A 13990-nucleotide genomic window follows, 5' to 3' on the forward strand; every position below is an offset into this window, starting at 1 on the left:
TTCAGAGTGAAGTAGAAAATCATCGTAACAAGAAAATAAAGTTTCTACGATCTGATCGTGGAGGACAATATTTGAGTTACGAGTTTGGTCTTCAGTTAAAACAATGTGAAATAGTTTCACTTCTCACGTCACCTAGAACACCACAGCGTAATGGTGTGTCCGGATGTCATAACCGTACTTTATTAGATATGGTGCGATCTATGATGTTTCTTACCAATCTACCACTATCGTTTTGGGGTTATGCATTAGAGACTGCTGCATTCACGTTAAAAAGGGCACCGTCTAAGTCCGTTGAGACGACACAATATGAACTGTGGTTTGGCAAGAAACCAAAGTTATCGTTTCTTAAAGTTTGGGGTTGTGATGCTTATGTGAAAAAGCTTCAACCTGATAAGCTCGAACCCAAATCGGAGAAATGTGTCTTTATAGGATACCCAAAGGAGACAATTGGGTACACCTTCTATCATAGATCCGAAGGCAAGATATTCATTGTTGAGAATGGATCCTTTCTAGAGAAGGAGTTTCTCTTGAAAGAAGTGAGTGGGAGGAAAGTAGAACTTGATGAGGTAACAGTAGCTGCTCCCTTATTGGAAAATAGTTCATCACAGAAACAGGTTCCTGTGACGCCTGCTCCAATTAGTGAGGAAGTTAATGATGATGATCATGGAACTTCAGATCAAGTTGTTACTGAACCTCGTAGGTCAACCAGAGTAAGATCCGCACCAGAGTGGTACGGTAATCCTGTTCTGGAGGTTATGTTACTAGACCATGACGAACCTACGAACTATGAGGAAGCGATGATGAGCCCAGATTCCGCAAAATGGCTTGAGGCCATGAAATCTGAGATGGGATTCATGTATGAGAACAAAGTATGGACTTTGATTGACTTGCCCAATGATCGGCGAGCCATTGAGATTAAATGGATCTTCAAGAGGAAGACGGACGCTGATAGTAGTGTTACTATCTACAAAGCTAGAACTGTCACAAAAGGTTTTCGACAAGTTCAAGGTGTTGACTACGATGAGAGTTTCTCACTCGTATCTATGCTTAAGTCTGTCCGAATCATGTTAGCAATTGCCGCATTTTATGAAATCTGGCAAATGGATAAACAAAACTGCATTCTTTAATGGATTTATTAAAGAAGAGTTGTATATGATGCTACCAGAAGGTTTTGTCAATCCTAAAAGAGCTAACAAAATATGCAAGCTCCACAGATCCATCTATGGACTGGTGCAAGCATCTCGGAGTTGGAATATACGCTTTCATAAGTTGATCAAAGCATATAGTTTTATACAGACTTGCGGTGAAGCCTGTATTTACAAGAAAGTGAGTGGGAGCACTACAACATTTCTGATAAGTATATGTGAATGACATATTGTTGACCGAAAATAATGTAGAATTATTCTGCAAAGCATAAAGTAGTGTTTGAAAGGAGTTTTTCAAAGAAAGACCTCGGTGAAGCTGCTTACATATTGAGCATCAAGATTTATAGAGATAAATCAAGACACTTGATAAGTTTTTTCAATGAGTACATACCTTGACAAGATTTTGAAGTAGTTCAAAATGGAACAGTCACAGAAAGAGTTCTTGCCTGTATTGCAAAGTATAAAGTTGAGTAAAGACTCAAAACCCGACCACAGCAGAAAATAGAAAAGAGAATGAAAGTCATTTCCTATGCCTCAGTCATAGGTTCTATAAAGTATGCTATGCTGTGTACCAGACCTATTGTGTACCTCACCATGATTTTGGCAAGAGGGTACAATAGTGATCTAGGAGTAGATCACTGGACAGCGGTCAAAATTATCCTTAGTGGAATAAGGAAATATTTCTCGGTTATGGAAGTGACAAAAGGTTCGTCGTAAAGAGTTGCGTCGATGCAAGTTTTGACACAGATCTGGATGACTCTAAGTCTCAGTCTGGATACATATTGAAAGTGGGAGCAATTAGCTAGAGTAGCTCCATGTAGAGCATTGTTGACATAGAAATTTGCAAAATACATACGGATCTGAATGTGGCAGACCCGTTGACTAAACTTCTCTCACAAGAAAAACATGATCACACCTTAGTACTCTTTGGGTGTTAATCACATAGCGATGTGAACTAGATTATTGACTCTAGTAAACCCTTTGGGTGTTGGTCACATGACGATGTGAACTATGGGTGTTAATCACATGGTGATGTGAACTAGATTATTGACTCTAGTGCAAGTGGGAGACTGAAGGAAATATGCCCTAGAGGCAATAATAAAGTTATTATTAATTTCCTTATTTCATGATAAATATTTATTATTAATGCTAGAATTGTATTAACCGGAAACTTGATACATGTGTGAATACATAGACAAACATAGTGTCACTAGTATGCCTCTACTTGACTAGCTCGTTAATCAAAGATGGTTGAGTTTCCTAGCCATAGACATGAGTTGTCATTTGATTAACGGGATCACATCATTAGGAGAATGATATGATTGACTTGACCCATTCCGTTAGCTTAGCACTTGATCGTTTAGTATGTTGCTATTGCTTTGTTCATGACTTATGCATGTTCCTATGACTATGAGATTATGCAACTCCCGTTTACCGGAGGAACACTTTGTGTGCTACCAAACGTCACAACGTAACTGGGTGATTATAAAGGTGCTCTACAGGTGTCTCCGAAGGTACTTGTTGGGTTGGCGTATTTCGAGATTAGGATTTGTCACTCCGATTGTCGGAGAGGTATCTCTGGGCCCACTCAGTAATGCACATCACTATAAGCCTTGCAAGCATTGTAACTAATGAGTTAGTTGCGGGATGATGTATTACGGAATGAGTAAAGAGACTTGCCGGTAGCGAGATTGAACTAGGTATTGAGATACCGACAATCGATTCTCGGGCAAGTAACATACCGATGACAAAGGGAACAACGTATGTTGTTATGCGGTCTGACCGATAAAGATCTTCATAGAATATGTGGGAGCCAATATGAGCATCCAGGTTCCGCTATTGGTTATTGACCGGAGACGTGTCTCGGTCATGTCTACATAGTTCTCGAACCCGTAGGGTCCGCACGCTTAAAGTTCGATGAGGGTTATATTATGAGTTTATGTGTTTTGATGTACCGAAGGTAGTTCGGAGTCCCGGATGAGATCGGGGACATGACGACGAGTCTCGAAATGGCCGAGACGTAAAGATCGATATATTGGACGACTATATTCGGACTTCGGAAAGGTTCCGAGTGATTCGGGTATTTATCGGAGTACCGGAGAGTTACGGGAATTCGCCGGGGAGAAGTATTGGGCTTATTGGGCCATACGGGAATAGAGGAGAGAGGCCAAAAGGAAGGAGGCGCGCACCCCCCCTCTGGTCCGAATTGGACAAGGGGTGCAGCCCCCTTTTCCTTCTCCCTCTTCCCCTCTTTCCTTCTCTCCCACTCCTACAAGGAAAGGAGGAGTCCTACTCCCGGTGGGAGTAGGACTCCCCCCTTGGCGCGCCCTCCTCCTTGTCCGGCCGCCTTCCCCTTGCTCCTTTATATACGGGGGCTGGGGGGCACCCCATAGACACAACAATTGATCATTGATCTCTTAGCCGTGTGCGGTGCCCCCCTCCACCATATTACACCTGATAATGTCGTAGCGGTGCTTAGGCGAAGCCCTGCGTCGGTAGAACATCATCATCGTCACCACGCCGTCGTGCTGACGAAACTCTCCCTCAACACTCGGCTGGATCGGAGTTCAAGGGACGTCATCGAGCTGAATGTGTGCTGAACTCGGAGGTGCCGTGCGTTCGGTACTTGATCGGTCGGATCGTGAAGACGTACGACTACATCAACCGCGTTGTGTTAACGCTTCCGCTTTCGGTCTACGAGGGTACGTGGACAACACTCTCCCCTCTCGTTGCTATGCATCACCATGATCTTGCGTGTGCGTAGGAAATTTTTCTAAATTACTACGTTCCCCAACAGTGGTATCAAAGCCTGGTTTTATGCGTAGATGTCATATGCACGAGTAGAACTCAAGTGAGTTGTGGGCGATATAAGTCATACTGCTTACCAGCATGTCATACTTTGGTTCGGCGGTATTGTTGGATGAAGCGGCCCGGACTGACATTACGCGTACGCTTACGCGAGACTGGTTCTTCCGACGTGCTTTGCACAGAGGTGGCTGGTGGGTGTCAGTTTCTCCAACTTTAGTTGAACCGAGTGTGGCTACGCCCGGTCCTTGCGAAGGTTAAAACAGCACCAACTTGACAAACTATCGTTGTGGTTTTGATGCGTAGGTAAGAACGGTTCTTTCTAAGCCCAGTAGCAGCCACCAAAAACTTGCAACAACAAAGTAGAGGACGTCTAACTTGTTTTTGCAGGGCATTTTGTGATGTGATATGGTCAAGACATGATGCTAAATTTTATTGTATGAGATGGTCATGTTTTGTAACCGAGTTATCGGCAACTGGCAGGAGCCATATGGTTGTCGCTTTATTGTATGCAATGCAATCGCCATGTAATTGCTTTACTTTATCACTAAGCGGTAGCGATAGTCGTAGAAGCAATAGTTGGCGAGACGACAACGATGCTACGATGGAGATCAAGGTGTCGCGCCGGTGACGATGGGGATCATGACGGTGCTTCGGAGATGGAGATCACAAGCACAAGATGATGATGGCCATATCATATCACTTATATTGATTGCATGTGATGTTTATCTTTTATGCATCTTATCTTGCTTTGATTGACGGTAGCATTATAAGATGATCTCTCATTAAATTTCAAGATAAAAGTGTTCTCCCTGAGGATGCACCGTTGCCAAAGTTCATTGTGCCCAGACACCACGTGATGATCGGGTGTGATAAGCTCTACGTCCATCTACAACGGGTGCAAGCCAGTTTTGCACACGCAGAATACTCAAGTTAAACTTGACGAGCCTAGCATATGCAGATATGGCCTCGGAACACTGAGACCGAAAGGTCGAGCGTGAATCATATAATAGATATGATCAACATAGTGATGTTCACCATTGAAAACTACTCCATTTCACGTGATGATCGATTATGGTTTAGTTGATTTGGATCACGTGATCACTTAGATGATTAGAGGGATGTCTATCTAAGTAGGAGTTCTTAAGTAATATGATTAATTGAACTTAAATTTATCATGAACTTAGTACCTGATAGTATCTTTCTTGTCTATGTTGATTGTAGATAGATGGCCCGTGCTGTTGTTCCGTTGAATTTTAATGCGTTCCTTGAGAAAGCAAAGTTGAAAGATGTTAGTAGCAATGATGCAGATTGGATCCATGATCTGAGGTTTATCCTCATTGCTGCACAGAAGAATTATGTCCTTGATGCACCGCTAGGTGACAAACCTATTGCAGGAGCATATACAGATGTTATGAACGTTTGGCTAGCTCAATATGATGACTACTTGATAGTTTAGTGCACCATGCTTAAACAGCTTAGAATCGGGACTTCAAAGACGTTTTGAACGTCATGGACCAGATGAGATGTTCCAGGAGTTGAAGTTAATATTTCAAGCAAATACCCGAGTTGAGAGATATGAAGTCTCCAACAAGTTCTATAGCTAAAAGATGGAGGGGAATAGCTCAAGCAGTGAGCATGTGCTCAGATTGTCTGGGTACTACAATCGCTTGAATCAAGTGGGAGTTAATCTTCCAGATAAAATAGTGATTAACAGAATTCTCTAGTCACCATCACCAAGTTAGTAGAACTTCGTGATGAACTATAGTATGCAAGGGATGACGAAAGTAATTCCCGAGCTCTTCGCGATGCTGAAATCGACAAAGGTAGAAATCAAGAAAGAGCATCAAGTGTTGATGGTTAACAAGACCACTAGTTTCAAGAAAAGGGCAAATGGATAGAAGGGGAACTTCAAGAAGAACGGCAAGCAAGTTGCTGCTCAAGTGAAGAAGCCCAAGTCTGGACCTAAGCCTGAGACTAAGTGCTTCTACTGCAAAGGGACTGGTAACTGGAAGCGGAACTGCCCAAGTATTTGGTGGATAAGAAGGATGGCAAAGTGAACAAAGGTATATTTGATATACAGATTATTGATGTGTATTTTACTAGTGTTCGTAGCAACCCCTTGGTATTTGATACTGGTTCAGTTGCTAAAGAGTAGTAACTCGAAACAGGAGTTGCATAATGAACAGAAACTAGTTAAGGATGAAGTGACGATGTGTATTAGAAGTGGTTCCAAGATTGATATGATCATCATCGCATACTCCCTATACTTTCGGGATAAATGTTGAACCTAAATAAGTGTTATTTGGTGTTTGCGTTGAGCATGAATATGATTTGATCATGTTTATTGCAATACGGTTATTCATTTAAGTTAGAGAATAATTGTTGTTCTGTTTACATGAATAAAACCTTATATGGTTACACACCCAATGAAAATGGTTCGTTGGATCTCGATCGTAGTGATACACATATTCATAATATTGAAGCCAAAAGATGCAAAGTTAATAATGATAGTGCAACTTATTTGTGGCACTGCCGTTTAGGTCATATTGGTGTAAAGCGCATGAAGAAACTCCATGCTGATGGGCTTTTGGAATCACTTGATTATGAATCACTTGATGCTTGCGAACCATGCCTTATGGGCAAGATGACTAAAACGCCGTTCTCCGGAACTATGGAGCGAGCAACAAATTTGTTGGAAATCATACATACTGATGTATATGGTCCGATGAATATTGAGGCTCGCGGAAGGTATCGTTATTTTCAGACCTTCACAGATAATTTGAGCAGATATGGGTATATCTACTTGATGAAACATAAAGTCTGAAACTTTTGAAAAGTTCATATAATTTCAGAGTGAAGTAGAAAATCATCGTAACAAGAAAATAAAGTTTCTACGATCTGATCGTGGAGGAGAATATTTGAGTTACGAGTTTGGTCTTCAGTTGAAACAATGTGAAATAGTTTCACTTCTCACGTCACCTAGAACACCACAGCGTAATGGTGTGTCCGGATGTCATAACCGTACTTTATTAGATATGGTGCGATCTATGATGTTTCTTACCAATCTACCACTATCGTTTTGGGGTTATGCATTAGAGATAGCTGCATTCACGGTAAAAAGGGCACCGTCTAAGTCCGTTGAGACGACACAATATGAACTGTGGTTTGGCAAGAAACCAAAGTTATCGTTTCTTAAAGTTTGGGGTTGTGATGCTTATGTGAAAAAGCTTCAACCTGATAAGCTCGAACCCAAATCGGAGAAATGTGTCTTTATAGGATACCCAAAGGAGACAATTGGGTACACCTTCTATCACAGATCCGAAGGCAAGATATTCATTGCTGAGAATGGATCCTTTCTAGAGAAGGAGTTTCTCTTGAAAGAAGTGAGTGGGAGGAAAGTAGAACTTGATGAGGTAACAGTACCTGCTCCCTTATTGGAAAATAGTTCATCACAGAAACAGGTTCCTGTGACGCCTACACCAATTAGTGAGGAAGTTAATGATGATGATCATGGAACTTCAGATCAAGTTGTTACTAAACCTCGTAGGTCAACCAGAGTAAGATCCGCACCAGAGTGGTACGGTAATCCTGTTCTGGAGGTTATGTTACTAGACCATGACGAACCTACGAACTATGAGGAAGCGATGATGAGCCCAGATTCCGCAAAATGGCTTGAGGCCATGAAATCTGAGATGGGATCCATGTATGAGAACAAAGTATGGACTTTGATTGACTTGCCCAATGATCGGCGAGCCATTGAGATTAAATGGATCTTCAAGAGGAAGACGGACGCTGATAGTAGTGTTACTATCTACAAAGCTAGAACTGTCACAAAAGGTTTTTGACAAGTTCAAGGTGTTGACTACGATGAGAGTTTCTCACTCGTATCTATGCTTAAGTCTGTCTGAATCATGTTAGCAATTGCCGCATTTTATGAAATCTGGCAAATGGATAAACAAAACTGCATTCTTTAATGGATTTATTAAATAAGAGTTGTATATGATGCAACCAGAAGGTTTTGTCAATCCTAAAAGAGCTAACAAAATATGCAAGCTCCACCGATCCATCTATGGACTGGTGCAAGCATCTCGGAGTTGGAATATACGCTTTCATAAGTTGATCAAAGCATATAGTTTTATACAGACTTGCGGTGAAGCCTGTATTTACAAGAAAGTGAGTGGGAGCACCACAGCATTTCTGATAAGTATATGTGAATGACATATTGTTGATCGGAAATAATGTAGAATTATTCTGCAAAGCATAAAGGAGTGTTTGAAAGGAGTTTTTCAAGGAAAGACCTCGGTGAAGCTGCTTACATATTGAGCATCAAGATTTATAGAGATAAACCAAGACGCTTGATAAGTTTTTTCAATGAGTACATACCTTGACAAGATTTTGAAGTAGTTCAAAATGGAACAGTCAAAGAAAGAGTTCTTGCCTGTATTGCAAAGTATAAAGTTGAGTAAAGACTCAAAACCCGACCACAGCAGAAAATAGAAAAGAGAATGAAAGTCATTTCCTATGCCTCAGTCATAGGTTCTATAAAGTATGCTATGGTGTGTACCAGACCTATTGTGTACCTCACCATGATTTTGGCAAGAGGGTACAATAGTGATCTAGGAGTAGATCACTGGACAGCGGTCAAAATTATCCTTAGTGGAATAAGGAAATATTTCTCGATTATGGAGGTGACAAAAGGTTCGTCGTAAAAAGTTGCGTCGATGCAAGTTTTGACATAGATCTGGATGACTCTAAGTCTCAATCTGGATACATATTGAAAGTGGGAGCAATTAACTAGAGTAGCTCCATGCAGAGCATCGTTGACATAGAAATTTTCAAAATACATACGGATCTGAATGTGGCAGACCCGTTGACTAAACTTCTCTCACAAGCAAAACATGATCACACCTTAGTACTCTTTGGGTGTTGATCACATAGCGATGTGAACTAGATTATTGACTCTAGTAAACCCTTTGGGTGTTGGTCACATGACGATGTGAACTATGGGTGTTAATCACATGGTGATGTGAACTAGATTATTGACTCTAGTGCAAGTGGGAGACTGAAGGAAATATGCCCTAGAGGCAATAATAAAGTTATTATTTATTTCCTTATTTCATGATAAATGTTTATTATTCATGCTAGAATTGTATTAACCGGAAACTTGATACATGTGTGAATACATAAACAAACATAGTGTCACCAGTATGCCTCTACTTGACTAGCTTGTTAATCAAAGATTGTTGAGTTTCCTAGCCATAGACATGAGTTGTCATTTGATTAACGGGATCACATCATTAGGAGAATGATATGATTGACTTGACCCATTCCGTTAGCTTAGCACTTGATCGTTTAGTATGTTGCTATTGCTTTCTTCATGACTTATACATGTTCTATGACTATGAGATTATGCAACTCCCGTTTACCAGAGGAACACTTTGTGTGCTACCAAATGTCACAACGTAACTGGGTGATTATAAAGGTGCTCTAGAGGTGTCTCCGAAGGTACTTGTTGGGTTGGCGTATTTCGAGATTAGGATTTGTCACTCCGATTGTCGGAGAGGTATCTCTGGGCCCACTCAGTAATGCACATCACTATAAGCCTTGCAAGCATTGTAACTAATGAGTTAGTTGCGGGATGATATATTACGGAACGAGTAAAGAGACTTGCCGGTAACGAGATTGAACTAGGTATTGAGATACCGACGATCGAATCTCGGGCAAGTAACATACCGGTGACAAAGGGAATAACGTATGTTGTTATGCAGTCTGACCGATAAAGATCTTAGTAGAATATGTGGGAGCCAATATGAGCATCCAGGTTCCGCTATTGGTTATTGACCGGAGACGTGTCTCGGTCATGTCTACATAGTTCTCGAACCCGTAGGGTCCACACGCTTAAAGTTCGATGAGGGTTATATTATGAGTTTATGTGTTTTGATGTACCGAAGGTAGTTCGGTGTCCCGGATGAGATCGGGGACATGACGACGAGTCTCGAAATGGCCGAGACGTAAAGATCGATATATTGGACGACTATATTCGGACTTCGGAAAGGTTCCGAGTGGTTCGGGTATTTATTGGAGTACCGGAGAGTTACGGGAATTCGCCGGGGAGAAGTATTGGGCTTATTGGGCCATACGGGAATAGAGGAGAGAGGCCAAAAGGAAGGAGGCGCGCACCCCCCCTCTGGTCCGAATTGGACAAGGGGTGCAGCCCCCTTTTCCTTCTCCCTCTCCCCCTCTTTACTTCTCTCCCACTCCAACAAGGAAAGGAGGAGTCCTACTCCCGGTGGGAGTAGGACTCCCCCCTTGGCACGTCCTCCTCCTTGGCCGGCCGCCTCCCCCTTGCTCCTTTATATACGGGGGCAGGGGGGCACCCCATAGACACAACAATTGATCATTGATCTCTTAGCCGTGTGCGGTGCCCCCCTCCACCGTATTACACTTCGATAATGTCGTAGCGGTGCTTAGGCGAAGCCCTGCGTCGGTAGAACATCATCATCGTCACCACGCCGTCGTGCTGACGAAACTCTCCCTCAACACTCGGCTGGATCGGAGTTCAAGGGACGTCATCGAGCTGAACGTGTGCTGAACTCGGAGGTGCCGTGCGTTCGGTACTTGATCGGTCGGATCGTGAAGACGTACGACTACATCAACCGCGTTGTGTTAACGCTTCCGCTTTCGGTCTACGAGGGTACGTGGACAACACTCTCCCCTCTCGTTGCTATGCATCACCATGATCTTGCGTGTGCGTAGGGAATTTTTTAAAATTACTACGTTCCCCAACAATATACCCATCACCAAATAATCTGGCTGGATAAGATCCACATTGATTTGCTATTATATTGCTGAAGTTGGAATGTTTCAGGTGCTATGTACCTAATCTTCTCTACAAAGTCAGTGTTACCTTGTAAACAATTCCAAATCCACCCCGACCGATTTCTCTGTCTTCAGAGAAATTTCTCGTGATGCTCTTCAGAAGCTCAAACGGTAGATTCGTTGGTTCCTTTGTGCCATCAAGTATATGTTCCAGCACATCATGTTCCATTGACCTGTCACACAATCATAACACTTTGAGTAATTATCGCAAGTGGTTTCTAGTAGAGCTCTTTGGCCGGCTTAACATTAGTCGTGAGATCACATAAATCTTGAGAGCAAACCTGGAATTGTTAGCCTTGGATATGTTGTAATCAACTTTGTACCTTGCATGCCGCTGCCACGCCTCAATTACCTGGGCTTGGAGATTATCGACCTTTAGTATCCCATAGTGAGTCTTGATATGTTTCAATAAGTTCCTGGTCCTGCTTATGAAGCCCGTGAAACCTTTTGTCTTGACAGGGTTATCATCTGCAAGAAGCATCAAATCATTGATGCTGTTGTGGATGTCGTGCGACAGCTTCTGCATCTCCTTCATCCAGTAGTTGTCTTGCTCGTCAGGCCCCTCTAGCCGAGTCATCTTCAAGAGGAAGGTGTTCACTGTCTCGAGCTCAGTTTTGAGGAACACGATCTTTTCGCCTGCACTCTTGAAATGCTTGTACTCGTGGTACAAAAGACTGGCCAGCGGGAACACGTAAATTGGTTCGAACCGTGTGGAGCAGCTCCAAAAAAGATCAAACCAGAAACTGTTGGTACCCTTGGAGATGTTATAATCAACTTTGTATCTTGATCCATACTGCTGCCCCAACTCAATGACTAGGTCTTGGAGATTATTGACCTCAGATTGCATCTTGTGGCAAGTCTCAATATGTTTCAGTAGGTTCCTGGTCCTGATTATGAAGCCCTTGAAACCTTTTGGGTTGGCGGTTTTATCATCTCCTAGAAGTACAAAGTCCTTGATGCCGTTGTGAACGTCGTGCGACAGTTTCTGTATTTCCTTCATCCAGTACTTGTCTCGCTCATCAAGCTCCTCTACATGGGACATCTTCAAGAGGAAAGCGTTAATTGCTTTGAGCTCGGCTTTAAGGAACATGATCTTGGCATGCACCCTCTTTACACGCCCGTATCCCTCTATCAGAAGAGCGCACAGATTGGTCATGATGATGCCTAGAATCTGCGTTAGAATCTGCGTGGCAGTGCTAACTATAATCCCGTCCATGGGCGCTACAATCAACATGATCATTAGTTTGGCACAGGCAAAAGTTTCGGAGGTAATGTTAGTGAAGTTTCAGATGGAAGTGACACAAGTGACTAGAGCAACAGAAACAATTTTGCACAAAATGATAACTAAATCCTTGCAGCCAAACTAATTAATTAGATGCATTTCTGTTCTGAAAATGAGTGTTTACCCCTGACCTTATTTTATTTTGCATCGAACCCCTGGCCTTATTTGAAAAGGCGGAGCAAACATCCACAATTACGAAATATCTCTCCTTCCTATCTAAAAAGCCACGTAGTGTTCCCTGTTTCGCTTTAGCTTCGGCCCTGTTCGGTGTCCATCCGCTCCGCTGCTCTGCTCCGGGAGCGGACGGAGCTGCAGCGAAAAGTCTTGGAGCGGGCGAAACGATGCTCCGCAGATCCGCGGATTTCAAAGAGCCAGCGCATTGCCGAACGGGGCCTTCATCCTCCAGAAAAAAATTATGTGAGACCTGTGTTCCCTGTTTCGCTCCCGTTACTTACGCTCTCCCACCATCGCCCTAAACAACCGCCCATAACTTAGAGGACGTGTGCATCCCTTCAGATCAAACCCCCTCCCACGATCCTTTTCACTCATTCACGGATTTTTCGGCCATAGGATCCAGTCCCACCAACAGGTTCTTCTCTCCTCGCCCTCATCCACGGCGCCCTAGAACACGTCCCTTGCCTTCCGTTCATAGGCAACGGCGGAGACGGAGAGCTCATAATCGAGTGGCAACAGGCACTTACGTATCCCTGGTGCATCCCCTGCGTGTCCTGGACGTATTCTGAATTTTTTTTCTTTATTTTTATTAGAAAAAACCTGATACGTAGGGATACGCGTATCCCATGCGTGTCCGGGCGTATCCCTCCCTCAACGTAGCTTATATGTGGTGGACTGGTGGGTAGGATGGAGAGCTTGGCGCAGCAACGTGACAGCCGGCTGCTCTGCAGCGGCACGGGTGGAGAACGCAGCCAATGATGGCGGGATGGCCGATTGATCTGCGGCAGCGTGGAAGGAGAGAGCTCGGCGGTCGGTGGCGGCTCGGCCAGCTGTTCTGCGACGTTTCAGAGGGAGAACTCCGCATACTGATGCGCGTACACGGACAGCGTACACGTAGGTGCGTACTATCCTGGCCGCTCACTCCCCTGGGATCCGAGTTCACACTTCACATACAGCTCGGCCGCCGCCGGCGCGGCCGGCTGATCTGCCACCTCCACACGAGGAGTCGGGAGATTAGGGCTTCACATTCAGCAGATTAGAAGACGGATTTAGCACTAGGATCCATCGCCATTGGAGTGCCTTGATTCTTTTCATTCCTTGGGAGAACGGTTCTTGCTCTGAAGGACGGGTCTCTCTCTTCTCTCTCTCTCTCTCTCTCTCTCTCTCTCTCTCTCTCTCTCTCTCTCTCTCTCTCTCTCTCTCTCTCTCTCTCTCTCTGGCCTTCGGGTTTTGATTTTCTGTTTGTGATATTTTTTCCCCCCATGCTGACATGGCTTAATTTCGGTCATTTTCAAAAATTTCGGCTGAAATTTCACCAACATTTACCAAATTTGATCAAAATCTATGTTTTTGGCCGAAAGGTACTTTCCGCCCTAGGACGATATTCGGCCGAAATCCATTTTTTGGCCGAAAATAAAAACAAGGTTTGTCCAAAATCTGAAATAGTGAACAAGATGTGCCTTATCTTTGCAGTGGGATTTTTGTTAGATGAATTGTTGATCCGATTTAATTGCTGGGCACTGTTTACGAATTGATGGCGAACAATCCTATTATCTTTGCACGATGAAAGCTCAAAATATTCTTACTTTTATGAAACAATCTTCTCGAGAATTCATACTAATTTATATGTGGCATTTCTTAAGTCTTGCTTTTATAATGTCCAATCCTAAGTTGTGCCATCGTTCGCCCCTCCCTACTTCGG

Source organism: Triticum aestivum, chromosome 3D (genome assembly GCF_018294505.1).
Source record: "Triticum aestivum cultivar Chinese Spring chromosome 3D, IWGSC CS RefSeq v2.1, whole genome shotgun sequence".
Classification (NCBI taxonomy): Eukaryota; Viridiplantae; Streptophyta; class Magnoliopsida; order Poales; family Poaceae; genus Triticum; species Triticum aestivum.